The 15,032-nt window shown below is 42.5% G+C and overlaps 1 pseudogene; it reads left to right on the forward strand.

The window, feature by feature from the left end:
• Positions 1-10,657: 10,657 nt before the first annotated feature.
• Positions 10,658-11,329, forward strand: LOC116457876 (peptidyl-prolyl cis-trans isomerase A-like; annotated as a pseudogene).
• Positions 11,330-15,032: the final 3,703 nt, after the last annotated feature.

Raw genomic sequence — 15,032 nt, forward strand, 5'->3', positions numbered from 1 at the left:
TTTGGGGCTGGCAGGGGGCACATACATTCAGACCATAGCAAAACATCTGTATTCTGAGTTCAAATCAGAGTGAGGCTTCATCATCACCCATGCAGCTAAATCAGCCTTTTCTGTTTTGTTTTGTTGTTGTTCACAGGCTTTTGGAAATCAGAAAACACAAACTTCTAATCCAGTGCTCTATTCACTAACCCACATCTTTTCTTAGACTTTGTCAACCAAGGTTAGGGACCTGGGCCTTGGAGCACAAGCCTCAGAGTCACCAGTATCCAGCCACTAGGTTCCTCCCCACCTCTAATCTCTGCCCACTTGTTGTTTGCTTTTGGGAACTCTAGAGTCTTTTTGTGCATTTTATTTATTTTTGTTTTTTTATCATTCTGAAAGTTTAATAACTTAGGTTGTTAATAGACTAGAAAGAACCTGAAAAAGACACCAAAAGTCCAATTGAGCTTGCTTTTTCAAGCTAATGACTTTAAATGCCACTAACTATAGAGAAGTTTATCTTGTCATTTTTCATTTGTTGCAGAACCTAAAACTAGATTACTTTGAGAGCAACTGTGCAATAAATTTGAGCTAAATTTTAGCAAATGTATTTATTTCAAACATAATTTCTTATATTTCAATCATTTCTAAAACAAATGGTAAATTTTAAAGCTTACATAATGCCTCTCAAAGATTTTTATATGCAACTATGTGTACATATAAATGGGAAACTTAGCATTTAATCATAGTGTCCTTTATATAGTTTTTAAATTGTTGCCTTGTCGCTTCAACAGTATTTTTTATTTGGCCAGAGACAAGGATGATACTTTCTTTGCTATAGCACAATGCTGAGCAGCTAGTGATAGCAAATATATATATATATATATATATTGTTCAATGTAATTTGTTGAGTAATTACTGTTAAAATAATTAATTGGGAAGTCATTAGGCTGAGGCAGCTCCAGTGCTCTGGGTTCCTACTTAAGCAAGTTAAAACCTAATTCAGTGTAAACAGTAAAACAAAACAAGCTTAACCAATCAGAAACCTCCAACTAACCTCTAACTAGGGGCTTTCCACTGGAATGATCCAAATCAGGCCATTGCTGCACTTTAACCGATCAAATATTTTCTTTGCCTTGCTTCCTCATTCACCCTATAAAAGCTTTTTCCCTCCTGCCCCATTGTCAGAGCCTAGAACCACTTGCGGTCTGGAGCTGCCTGATTTGTGAATCACTTTTTGCTCAAATAAACTCTTTAATAGTTCAATGTGCCTCCGTTGGTCTTTTAACACTACTCTGTGTAAGCCACAGTGCAAAGCTCTATGATGAACATGTATGAGGGTCAATCCATGACTTCAAGTGACTCATAGTTCATCAGGGGAGATCATGTAGGAGGCATCATGATAGAAGTACAGTTCAAACACTGTGGCAGTCCCAGTAGGGCAGGATTCATTACAGAGTTCGGAAAATGTATAACAGAAAACTGTTCACTTAAAGTAGGCTTGAAGGGTAAGTAGACTTTCAGAAAGTGAAGACAGACCAGGGAGAGTGGGTAGACTGCTGGTTGGTTGGAAGCTAGGCTGGAACAGTGGCTTTGACCTCAGACAGGGGAGAGTTTTGAATTCCATGCTAAGAAGTTTGGACTCTATTTTACAGGCAATGGGAGGTTATATTTTAAAATAATCAGAGTATTAGAAAGATCATTCTGGCACTTTCATGTCTAATAGGCTGCCTATGAGTGGACACTAGAAGGAGGGAGAATAGTTAAGAGGTGAATGCAACTTTGAATTGAGAGGCAACCTGGCCTGATTTAGGTCATAATTCAGAGATAGGAAACAGAAATCATCAGCTCTTGATACTTTATAAAGAGCTTTCTCATTTGATCCAAACAACAACTGGGGGGTGAGTATGACTCAGAGTTCTACCTGACAATGAGGAATAAAGGACTGATGAAAGGTAGTTGTATTGCCCAAGTTTGCTCAGCTAATAAACAAGAGGCTTGCCACAGGCCATTGGCTTCTTACTGGAAAGATACCAAAGGCAGAATCCATGTAACTGTTTGTATAAAGGCTGAAAAAAAGTCTGCACTTAGAGGGGATAGTCAAAACACTGGAAACGGAAGACGGGACGGGGGAGTCCGTTCCTCAAGCAGTATGTAGAAACAGTGTCATTCAGGAATGAGGGAGGGAGGGAGGGAAGGGAGGGAAGGAGGGAAGGAAGGAAGGAGAAAGAAAGAGAGAGAGAAAGAAAGAAAAAAGAAAGAAAAAGAAAAAGAAAGAAAGGAAAGGAAGGAAAGAAGGAAGGAAGGAAGAAAGGAAGGAAGGAAAGAAGGGAAGGGAAGGGAAGGGAAGGGAGGGGAAGGGAGAAAGAAAGAAAGAGTTGAGCCATGCATTATTACATGGTGGTTCACACGCGTAATCCCACCACTCTTGTAGCAGGACAAGCCGCAAACAAAACTCATCAGACACCGGTTAAAGAAGGAAGGAGCTTTATTCAGCCAGGAGCTTCAGCAGACTTGTGTGTCAAAAGCCGAGCTCACCAAGTGAGCAATTCCTGTCCCTTTTAAGGGCTTACAACTCTAAGGGGGTCTATGTGAGAGGGTCAAGATCTATTGAGCAAGCAGGGGGCTGCATGCACTGGTAATTAGAACAGAACAGAACAGGACAGGGTTTTCACAGTGCTTTTCCATACAATGTCTGGAATCTATAGATAACACAAGCAGTTAGGTCAGGGGTTGATTTTTAACTACCAGGCCCAGGGCGCTCACCGGGCTGTATGCTTGTGGATTTCATTTCTGCCTTTTAGTTTTTACTTCTTCTTTCTTTGGAGGCAGAAATTGGGCATAAGACAATATGAGAGGTGGTCTCCTCCCTTATTCTGAAAGACCAAGGCAGGAGGATTGCTTAAGCTCAGGAGTTGGAGACCAGCCTGGGCAACATAGTGAGATCCTGTCTCTACAAAAAAATAAAAAATTAGCTGAACATGGGATACACACCTATAGTCCCAGCTACTTGGGGGGTTGAGGCAGGAGGATCACTTGAGCCCAGGCGGTCAAGGCTATAGTGAACCGTGATCACACCACTGCACTCCAGCCTGGGCAATACAAGACTCTGTCTCAAAAAAATAAATAAATAAATAATAAAAAAATTTTAAAAAAAGGAAGACAGGAGGAAGGAAAAAAAGAAATGCAGTCAAAGGATGTGCAGAAACCTAGAAAACATTTGGGAAGGATCTCCCAGGAGTTTGATTTTCTCAAGTGCAAGGTGAAGCACTTAGCTGTGGAGGCTTAGAGAGGCAATAGTTTGCCCTTGGGAGATAAGAACAAGCAATTTAAGGGTTTTCAACAGTAGCCAAATCTAGTGGATGAGGAGATGGGAAAGTGGGGTAGAGAATTAAAGTAGCATATGTGAACAATCGAGGCAAAAGGAGACTATAGAATAGACAGGCAAGCTGGTGGGATTAAAAAGGTGTAATGAGAAGGAAAAAAATACCTGGACTAATAGCACCCATTTATTTCACTCTCCCTCCTTCCCTCCATATCCCCTTCCTCCCTCAGTTCCCTTTTTCCTTCCTTCCCTTGCTCCTTCCCTCTTTCCTCCCTTCATTTCCTCCTCCTTTTCTTCCACTCCTTCCTTCTTTTCTCTCTCCTTTCCCTTCCTCCTTTCCCTCCTCTTTCCCCTTCCTCCTCCTTCCCTCCTTTCTTCCTTCCTCCTCTCTCCTTTCCTTTCTCTTCTCCCCCCCTTCCTACCTCCAGCCCCTTCCTTCCCTCCTTTCTTTCTGCCCTCTTTCCGCCCTCTTTCCTTCTTTCTCCCTTTCTCCCTCTCCTCTTCCTTCCTTCTTCCTTCCTTTCTCCCTCTCCTCTTCCTTCCTTCCTTCCTTCCTTTCTTTCCTTCCTTTCTTTCTTTCCTTCTTTTCTTTTCCTTTCTTTTTCCTTCCTTCCTTCTTTTTCTTTCCTTCTTTTCTTTTCCTTTCTTTTTCCTTCCTTCCTTCTTTCCTTCCTTCCTTCCACTTTATTCTTTATTTTACCTTTTAGAGACAGAGTCTTGCTCTGTCACCTAAGCTGGAGTGCAGGAATGTAATCATAGCTCACTATAGCTTTGAACTTCTGGGCTCAAGGGTTCCTCCTGCCTTGGCCTCCCAAAGTGCTAGGATTACAGACATGAGACATCACAATGGCCTCCTTCCTTCTACTTTAATCTACTTTGTGCCAGGCAATAAGCCAGGCTTAAAGATATAAATAAGTGACTCTGAGACAATAAATGAAACCCTTTTAGAAAGAGAGTAATTATTTTTGTCAATGGGGTACTCAGCCTAAATATCAGAAATGATTGTGTGTCGGGAGGTCACACTCGGTGAAGCCTGCCATTAAAATGTCAAGCCTTCTTTATTTTTAGGAATCGTTTTTCTCTGTGGTGTCTTCCAATTTTAATAACACTTTTACATCCGGGCGCGGTGGCTCACGCCTGTAATCCCAGCACTTTGGGAGGCCAAGGCGGGTGGATCACGAGGTCAGGAGATCAAGACCATCCTGGCTAACACGTGAAACCCCGTCTCTACTAAAAATACAAAAAATTAGCTGGGGATGGTGTGGGCGCCTGTAGTCCCAGCTACTCAGGAGGCTGAGGCAGGAGAATGGTGTGAACCCAGGAGGTACAGCTTGCAATGAGCCGAGATCGTGCCACTGCAGTCCAGCCTGGGCGACAGAGCGAGACTCCATCTCCAAAAAAAAAAAAAAAAAAGCACTTTACATGTGTTACCTCTCTTCATCTCCACAAAAGTCCTTACTTAGTCAAAATATGCCACATAGGCCAGGTGCAGTGGCTCACGCCCGTAATCCTAGCACTTTGGGAGGCCAAGATGGCAGATTGCCAGAGCTCAGGAGTTTGAGACCCTGTTGAGTTTGGCAACATGGTGAAATGCCGTCTCTACCAGAATACAAAAAATCAGCCATTGTGGTGGCATGTGCCTGTAATCCCAGCTATTTAGGAGGCTGAGGCACAAGAATTGCTTGAACCCAGGAGGCAGAGGTTGCAGTGAGCCAAGATTGTGCCACTGCACTCCATCCTGGGTGACAAAGCAAAACTCTATCTCAAAAAATATCTATATATACACTCATATATATATCACAAAACTTGACGGAACCCTGGGTGAGCATTTCTCCCTGAGCTCATTTCAACGGCTATTTTTTCCTAGAGAATTCTCCAAGATGTCCCTTCTACAGCTCAAATATCCTTAAGTCCTCAAACAGCTGGTCTTCTGTCAAGAAATAGTTCTGAATATCTTGCCTCCTTTATCACCCTCCTCCACACATATACGATTTGTCGATATTTGTCTTAAAAGGTCGTGCCCATATGTAAGTGAAAAATTCCAGATGTGTTGACACGTTCTAAATAGCAGTGGCCGGCTTCCTCGACTTGACAGTTAGCTTACTTCTTTTGAAGCATAAAATTGAATGAACGTTTGGAGCAACACATCACATTTCTGCATGCTACTGAACTTAAATCCAACTTCAGTTTTATTTAACCCCTTTCCAAGTAAGATGCACAAGAGAATAACCTTCTATCCCCATAAATGTTAAGAGAGAAAAAGGATAAACAAATATGTCCTTGGTTAGGTATAGAACATTTCCAAGAGGGCATGTCAGATAATGTGGACACTGGCTGTTAACTTCTAGAGTGTAGGAGAGGGGCGTTTCTAACCCTTTAACGTATACCCTTTAGTACTACAGTCATGCGTCACTTAAGGACAGGGATACGTTCTGAGAAATGCATTGTCAGGTGATTGCATCATTGTACAAATGTCATAGAGTGTACTTACACAATCCTAAGTGGTGTAGCCTACTACACACCTAGGCTACATGGTATAGACTATGGCTCCTAGGGTACAAACCTGTACAGCAAGTTACTGTACTGAATATCGTAGGCAATTGTAACACTATGGCAAGTGTTTGTGTATCTAAATATATCTAACCATAGAAAAGTAAGAACATGGTGTAAAAGATTAAAAATGGTTCACGTGTCAAGCACTATGAGAGGAGCTTGCAGAACTGGAAGTCACTGAGCCGTTGTGGTGGCAGGTGCCTGTAATCCCGGCTGGAAGTCACTGGGGCAAGTGACTGGAAGTCACTCTGGGCAAGTCAGTGGGTGAGTGATGAGTGAATGTGAGGGCTGAGGACATTACTATACACTGCTGGAGACTTTATAGACACTGGACACTAAGGCTACACCAACTTTATGAAAAAACTACTGTCTTTCTGGTTTTTTTTTTTTTTGGAGACAGAGTCTTGCTCCGTCACCCAGGCTGGAGTATAGTCACGCGATCTCGGTTCACTGCAACCTCTGCCTCCTGGGTTCAAGCAATTCTCCTGTTTCAGCCAGCTGAGATTACAGGCACTCACCACTACCCGGCTAACTTTTGTATTTTTAGTAGAGACGGGATTTCACCATGTTGGCCAAGCTGGTCTCAAACTCTTGACCTCAAGTGATCTGGCCACCTCGGCCTCCCAAAGTGCTGGGATTACAGGCGTGACCCATGCACCTGGCCAAAACTTTTTTCTTCAATAATAAATTAACCCTAGCTTAATGTAACTTTTCACTTTATAAACTGTACAATTGTTTTTGGCTTTTTGACTCTTTTGTCATAGCACTTAGCTTAAAACACAAACACATTGTACAGCTGTGCAAAACTATTTTCCTTCTTTACATTCTTATTCTATAAGCTTTTTCCTATTTTTTTTTTTTTTTTTTTTTTTACTTTTTAAATTTCTTCTGTTAAAAACTAAGACAAGAACACACACACTAGCCTAGGCCTACACAGGGTCAGGATCATAAATATCCCTGCCTTCCACCTCCACACCTTGTCCCACTGGAAGGTCTCCAGGGATGATAACATGCATGGAGCTGTCATCTCCTATGACAACAATGCCTTCTTCCAGAAACCTCCTGAAGGACCTGCCTGAGGCTGGTTTACAGTTAACTTTTTAAAACTATAAGTAGAATGAGTGTATTCTAAAACAATGATAAAAAGTATAGCACAGTAAATACATAAACCAGTAATAGAGTTGACTATCATGATCAAATATTATGCAGTGTACATAATTATATGTGCTATACTTTTATAAGACTGGCGACGCAGTAGGTTTGTTTACATCAGAATTACCACAAACATGTGAGTAGTATAGTATGCTACAGCATAAGGATGGCTATGACATCACTAGGTGATAAGAATTTTTCAACTCCATTGTCGTGTTATGAGACCACTGTCGTATATGTGGTCTGTTATTGACCAAAATATTATGGGGGACATGATTGTATTTGAATTTTTATATTATAAAGGTAATAAAATAAAAATGTTTTTTAAAAATAATTTTATTCTGAATTATATTTTGTCATATGAGTAAATAAATACCTCTTTTCCTGTGAGCTACAGTTTACCTGAAAGCTTATCTTCATGTGTAGTTGGATTTTTTAATGTAAGTGCAATACTTGAACTTCTCCATATTAAATTTCATTTTGTTTTACTCAGTCTGTTAAATCCTATCTGAGAAAAGCTTTTTGAACATTGATTTTTTTATACCTATTTTTCCCAGTATTATCACACCTACCAAATCAATAAATACATAGTTAGTGGTGATAATAATAGTGGTAATACCTAATTTTTTTTTTTTTGAGATGGAGTCTTGCTCTGTTGCCCAGACTGGATGGAGTGCAGTGGCATGATCTTGGCTCACTATAACCTCCGCCTCCTGGGTTCAAGCAATTCTCCTGCCTCAGCCTCCTGAGTACCGGGATTACAGGCGCGCACCACCATGCCTGGCTAGTTTTTGGATTTTTAATAGAGACGGGGTTTCACCATGTTGGTCAGGCTGGTCTCGAACTCCTGACCTCATGATCTGCCCACCTCGGCCTCCCCAAGTGCTGGGATTACAGGCATGAGCTACCGCACCCGGCCAATACCTAGTATTTTTAAGGGCCTAGTATGTTCTGTGCACTGGGATAAGCATTTTATAAGCAGTATCTCATTTATTCTTCATAACACTCCTTCGAGGTCTGTATAATCATCCTGATTTACAGATTATGAAACCAAAGCAAAGGGAAGAAAACTAACTTCCCCATGTTCACACATGTTGTTAGTGGTAGAGCTGAGATTTGAAAGTAAGGTTTCTCTGACTCAGAGTGGCTGTTTATTGTTGTTGTTGTTTGTCTGTTTTTAATGTGGTAAAAGAAACATAACATGAAATCTACCCTCTTAACCAAGGTTTAAGTGTAGAGCACAGTAGTGTTGACTATGTGCCCGTTGCAGAGCGGGGTTTCTTGAGCGCCACACCATCCCAGCCATCAGTGAAAACAATCAAACAATAAACAGGACGAACGCAAGGACAGAAACATGTGCCTGATGACAATCTGTTGACTCACGTATTTTGTGTACATTTTGCTGTCACTTAACTATGGGATACTAGGGGCTAAGAATGCCTAAAACTGATCTGTCCAACAGAACAGCCACTATCCACAAAGGGTTCTTGAGCCTTGAAATGTGGCTAGTCCACATGGAGATGTGCTGTCAGCATAACACGCAGTCTGGATTCCAAAGGCCGAATATGAAATAAATGTGAGATATCTCCTTAATATTTGTTCATATTGATTGCATGTTCAAATAATATTTTGGATATATTTCGTTAAATAAAATATATTTTTAATTTCACTTGTTTATTCCTGTTGATTTTATGTTTATTTTTCTTTCTGAGTCAGGGTCTCACTTCGTGCCCCAGGCTGGAGTGCAGTGGTGTGATCATAGCTCACTGCAGCCTTGACCTTCTGAGCTCAAGCGATCCTCCCACCTCAGCCTCCCAATGTGCTGGGATTACAGGCATGAGCCACTGCACCTGGCTCACTCCTGTTTACGGTTTAAAAGCACAAACAGCTACTGTTCAAGTTTACTTAAAAGTGACTACTAAAAAATTTATAATTACGTATGAGACTTGCATTTGTGGCTCACGTTATGTTTCTATTGAACAGTGGCAGTCTAAAATAAGTCCTGGATTTCAGGGGCTTATAATTTAAATATGTACATGTGTATATATATATATATATAATTTATATATACATATATATTTATATGTTTCCTACAGCAGCATGACAGTGAACTGGGCTTTATTCAACTCTACAGATGAGCCCAACTGAATTCTACAATAAATCCCATGCAGCAAACAGCAGTACAGGCCAGCAAATAGGTTCCTACCTTTTTTATTCTTTCAGTGGAAAGGTTGGTACCAAAGTTTAATTAACTAGTGAAATAGATTTGCATACTCCCTCCAGATGCATCTGTCATAAATTGAAAATAACTTTTAAAGTGATGGCCTCCCTTCTACCCTAGAGACCTTGAGATCTACCATTCTTAATTTATTTTTTCACTTAAGTGGTTCATTCACTTATTATTAATTCTTATTTATTATTTATTAAACATCTACTATGTGCCAGCCACTGTGCTGTGTGGTAGAGACACAAACCAACCAACAGTTCCTCCCCTTAAGATACACAGGAGACCAGCATGTAACCTCACAAGTTAAATATGCATAATTTGTCCTATGATCGAAGTGGAGCAGATGATGCCCAGCTTCCTGGGTGCAATGGCAAGGCACTAAATGCTCAGGCAGGGGGATTTGTACAGTCCATCCTCAGTATTCACAGGTTCTGTATTTGTAGATTCTGTACTATAAATTCACCTTCTTTATTTTTTTCTTGAGATGGAGTCTCGCTCTGTTGCCCAGGTTGGAGTGCAATGGCGCAATCTCAGCTCACTGCAACCTCCACCTCCCAAGTTCAAGCGATTCTACTACCTCAGCCTTCCAATTAGCTGGGATTACAGGTGTGCTCCACTATGCCCAGCTAATTTTGTATTTTTAGTACAGATAAGGTTCCACCATGTTGGCCAGGCTGGTCTCGAACTCTTGACCTCAGGTAATCTGCCTGCCTCAGCCTGCCAAAGTGCTGGGATTACAGGTGTGAGCCACCATGCCTGGCCAACAAATTCACTACTTCTTGCTAACATTTATTTGTAACCTCAAGATCAATACTTGTGACAGTTTTGGGGTCGCTTGTGGATATATGAGTGGTGAAAATTTTGAGTCACCTGATGCACACATTCCCAGCGGAGGTGGAATAAGCCATCACTCTGCCTCTTGTTTCAGCTTTTGTTTTGTAAACAAGTGTCCTTTTTGCAGTCTACTTAATACCATGTTTTCCCAATTTTGTGCTTTTCATAGGTGATTTCTCTGTTTAAAATGGCCCTAAGCATAGTGCTGAAGTGCTATCTAATGTCCCAAAGTGCAAGAAGGCTGGGATGCACCTCATGGAGAAAATGTGTGTGTTAGAGAAGCTTCATTCAGGCATGATAACGTTATAGTGCTGTTAGCTGTGAGTTCAATGTTAATGAATCAGCAATGTACATTAAATAAGGCATCTTTAAACAGAAACACACGTGAAACAAGGTTATGCCTTGATGGACTGACAAAAATGCTGTGAACAGAGGCTCATAGGAACCTTATCCTATATTTTCATTTAGGAGCAACGGTTTAATATTCATTAATTCAGTGTTTGCAGCAACTTTATAGAACAGAACCACTGTGAATAATGAGAACTGAGTGTATTTTAGAAACACTCTGTCTTGGCTTTGCAGATGCCGCCACTGAGGAAAACCGTGTACTACTAGCCATGGTCAACCCCACTGTGTTCTTCGACATTGCCGTCGATGGTGAGCCCTTGGGCCGCGTCTGCTTTGAGCTGTTTGCAGACAAGGTCCCAAAGACAGCAGAAAATTTTTGTGCTCTGAGCACTGGAGAGAAAGGATTTGGTTATAAGGGTTCCTGCTTTCACAGAATTATTCCAGCGTTTATGTGTCAGGGTGGTGACTTCACACGCCATAATGGCACTGGTGGCAAGTCCATCTATGGGGAGAAATTTGAAGATGAGAACTTCATCCTAAAGCATACAGGTCCTGGCATCTTGTCCATGGCAAATGCTGGACCCAACACTCCCAGTTTTTCATCTGCACTGCCAAGACTGAGTGGTTGGATGGCAAGCATGTGGTTTTGGCAAAGTGAAAGAAGGTATGAATATTGTGGAGGCCATGGAGCGCTTTGGGTCCAGGAATGTCAAGACCAGCAAGAAGATCACCATTGCTGACTGTGGACAACTCGAATAAGTTTGACTTGTGTTTTATCTTAACCACCAGACCATTCCTTCTGTAGCTCAGGAGAGCACCCCTCCACCCCATTTGCTCTACAGTATCCTAGAATCTCTGTGCTCTCGCTGCAGTTCCCTTTGGGTTCCATGTTTTCCTTGTTCCCTCCCATGCCTAGCTGGATTGCAGAGTTAAGTTTATGATTATGAAATAAAAACTAAACAACAAAAAAAAGAAACACTCTGTCTTAGTCTGTTCAGGCTACAATGGCAAGATGCCTTAGACTGTATACTTTATAAACAATAGGAATATATTTTTCGCATTTCTGGGGCTAGGAAGTCTAACATCAAGATACCAGAAGATCTGGTGTCTGATGAAGGCCTGTTCGTCACAGATGGTGTCTTCTCACTGTCACATGGTAGAAGGGCAAAAGGTCTCCCTCAAGCTTCTTTTACAGGAACACTAATCCCATGCATGAGGGCAAATCCCTCATGACCTAATCACATCCTAAGGTCCCTACTCTTAATACTGTCACACTGGGAATTAAATTTCAACCTGAATTTTGGGAAGACAAAGATTTAGGCCACAGCAGGTCCTTTTGGTGGAGTTGTGGTCAATGGGTTGAAGGGTTTCTGACTTGCTTTCATTGAATTCAGTAAGACTATCCTAGCAGTTCATCTGAAAAGATGAGGGCCTACACCAAAGTAGTAGCAGTGAGGATCAATTCATGCATTTATTCATTCATGCAACAACTATTGCTTGAACACCTATAACATGGCAGGGCACTATGCTAGATATGGGAGGTATTTCAGAGCATAAGGCAGAAAAACTCCTTTTATCGTGGAGTTTTTTACTGAGTGGGATGAAGAGGAGAGGTCAGATGGACCCATATTACGGATGGGGAACCAACAGTGACTGATTACAGTGGAAGAGAGAGAAGAAATCAAAGGTAAGCCCAGATTCTGTGTCAGGCAGCAGGGTGAATGTGCTAATTCTCCCAAAGAGAAGGAACATAACAGGAGAAATAGTCTTCAAAGAAGACAGTGAAGAAGTCAGTGTGATACATGTTAATTTGGAGGCCATGGCGGAATTGCCAATCAGAAGTCCAGTGGCAGGTAAACCTATGAAATCAAGAAAACCAGGTAAACCCAGCAATCAAGAAGCAGTCACTACCCCTCTACTCCTCACCCTTTCCAAGATGAGCTCCAGGCAAGATTGTGACATCGAGGACCACCTCTCAGTAGTTCCTTCAATCTTGGAGCCTGCCCTTTGGGTAAAGTCCCCTGTCATTCGTCATGGTCCTCAGTCCATTTGTCTCTATCATATGCCCACCCTTCTTGCAAGAGGCCTCATTTCCAGCTCCTTTGGGTCCCAGCTCCTTCCTCATCTTACACATCTTCAGCCAACTTCCTTTATCCCTTCAGTATCTAGGCAGGTTCTGGTTCCCATAGTGCAGCCATTCACCCACCAGGTAGCCAACCACGTTATAAAAACAGGCCTGAAGAGGAGCAGAAGTTCTAGACAATTGCCTGAGTCCCCAGTAAGTTTACTCCTGTTCTGTGCATCCCATACGCCGATCTCTCTAGCTGGCTCATACACCAGCTTCCACACAATTTCTGGCTTCCTTGGTTGCCCTTATTTTGCGCCTGTATTAGTCCATTTTCACACTGCTGTGAAGAACTACATGAGATGGGAACTTATAAAGAAAAGAGGTTTAATTGACTCACAGCACCACATGGTTGGGGAGGCCTCAGGAAACTTACAATCAAAGGAGAAACAAGGCACATCTTTCATGGAGGCAGGAGAGAGACACAGTGAGGGGGGAAGTGCCACACTTTTAAACCATCGGATCTTGAAAGAACTCACTATCACGAGAACAGCATGGTGGAAATCCACCCTTATGATCCAATCACCTTCTACCAGGTCCCTCCCCTGACACGTGGGGATGGGGACTATAATTTGACATGAGATTTGGGTGGGGACACAGAGCCAAACTATATCAGCACCCCACTCATGTCCCTACTTTTGTAGGGCCTCCTTGCCTCGGGGAAGAAGCTCCCTGTTCAATATCTGGCCTGTGGAACCCACCGGCCAGGTCAGTGCCTGAGCCTGCCAGAGGAGGACTGCAGAGACTCTGCTTCTAGTGTCAGTCAATCTTTCAAACCAGTGCTCTTGGGGACATAGGTGGTTATGGGGAGTTGAATCATTGTTTTTATACATGCCTCATTCCCCCCCCCCCCCCCCAGTTTTAAGCTGCTTGGTGGCAGGGGGCGTGCTTTACTCATCACCAAATCACCCTCAGCATCCAGCACAGTAAACAGCACATAGCAGGTATTGGGAAAAATTTGTAAAGTCAAGCCCAAAGGTGGGGATTTTAAGGCAGAAGGTGATCTTTTTTGGCAGTGGAGTGGTAAAAGGATGCTTTGATGACAAGCAGAGCTTTTTATATCCTTTAAATTGTCCCCTCCAGGCTACTACCCTTTTCGCCATCTATGTGGCAGTTCTGGATTGAGTTCCACCAAGCAGGACCCTTGATGTCTTGTTCTCTGCTGCATCCCCAGGCCCAGATGAAAACCTGGCCATAGTAGGCACACACCAATTCCTTGTTGAGTCAATTATCCCTCTATTTTGCTCTGCAACTCTCCCAGGTGTGATAAGAGATACAACGAGCATTAAAAGTCAGTCTCACACTCACCAAACTCCTGATCCAGAATGTGAATGGCCCCATTTAGGAGATGAAGCCTCTGACCTTAAAATTTTATTTGGCAGAAACCAAGATATAGCTACAAACTCAGCTTTACAGTTCATGCACTAAAGTATTCTTGCTTTTGCAGCATAAGGACTTCAGCCTCCGATTATTAGGTAATTGCCGTAGATGATCAGTTTTCTGCTGAAGGCACCTGCTTAGTGTCTTTTACTCTTCATCACTCTGCATTAGTGAATTTAATCCTATCCTCTGTGCACAACTTTTGTGTGCTCTTAAAATCAGCTTTAACATTAAGCAAATCTGTGTCTACTTTAAAAGATTGGAAATGGAAAAAAAGATAAATTTTTGCCAAATCCTTCAAAAAACGTTCGTTTGGGGTCTTCTGCCTCTGATCATAATAGAGTCACTGATATCAGAGTTGCTCTCCTGCTGCTAACAACTAGAAAACCAGACAAAACCTAGGAAACAGCTGTCTTCAGACATTGGGTAGCAGGCAACAAGGGACTGTGGTCCCCGAGGGAACCTTAACAAGTAAGGTGAGTCCTACACTTGCCCTGGCTTCTGCCTGGATACACATTCTGGAACCCAGGCAGAGCACTGGGGGACTCACTTCTGAAGAGACTGAGATTGAAATTTGGAGAGCATGTGGGGCAGGGAGGGCATCAGAGAGGAGAAAGCTGTGCAGAGGGAAATCTGCCTCGGTATACCCTTGAGTCTTTGCTGAACACGTACAGCTTCTACTGATGAGCTGTCAGCTTAATGATTACCAGAGCTGGCCCAGCGCTGGGGGAAGCTGAATTCTGACAGGCCAGAGGGGAGAGATGAGGCAGCACGCTCAGTGCATTCAGTAGAGAAACCGGAAGTTTCCTAGTAGTAGGACTCTACTAGCCCTGGGCAAAGGCATTTGTTGTATTTAAATTGACCAACTCATGAAAAGTCCTATTTCTATATTTCTGTGTGTGTGTGTGAGACAGTGTCTCGCTTTGTCACCCAGGCTGGAGTCTAGTGGCACGATCTTGGCTCACTGCAACCTCTGTCTCCCAGGTTCAAGTGATTGTCCTGCCTCAGCCTCCCAAGCAGCTGGGATTACGGGCGTGTGCCACCATGCCCAGCTAATTTTTTTGTATTTTTAGTAGAGATGGGGTTTCACTATGTTGGCCAGGCTGGTC

The sequence above is a fragment of the Hylobates moloch genome, unplaced genomic scaffold, assembly GCF_009828535.3.
Source record: "Hylobates moloch isolate HMO894 unplaced genomic scaffold, HMol_V3 SCAFFOLD_18, whole genome shotgun sequence".
In the NCBI taxonomy this organism is placed as follows: Eukaryota; Metazoa; Chordata; class Mammalia; order Primates; family Hylobatidae; genus Hylobates; species Hylobates moloch.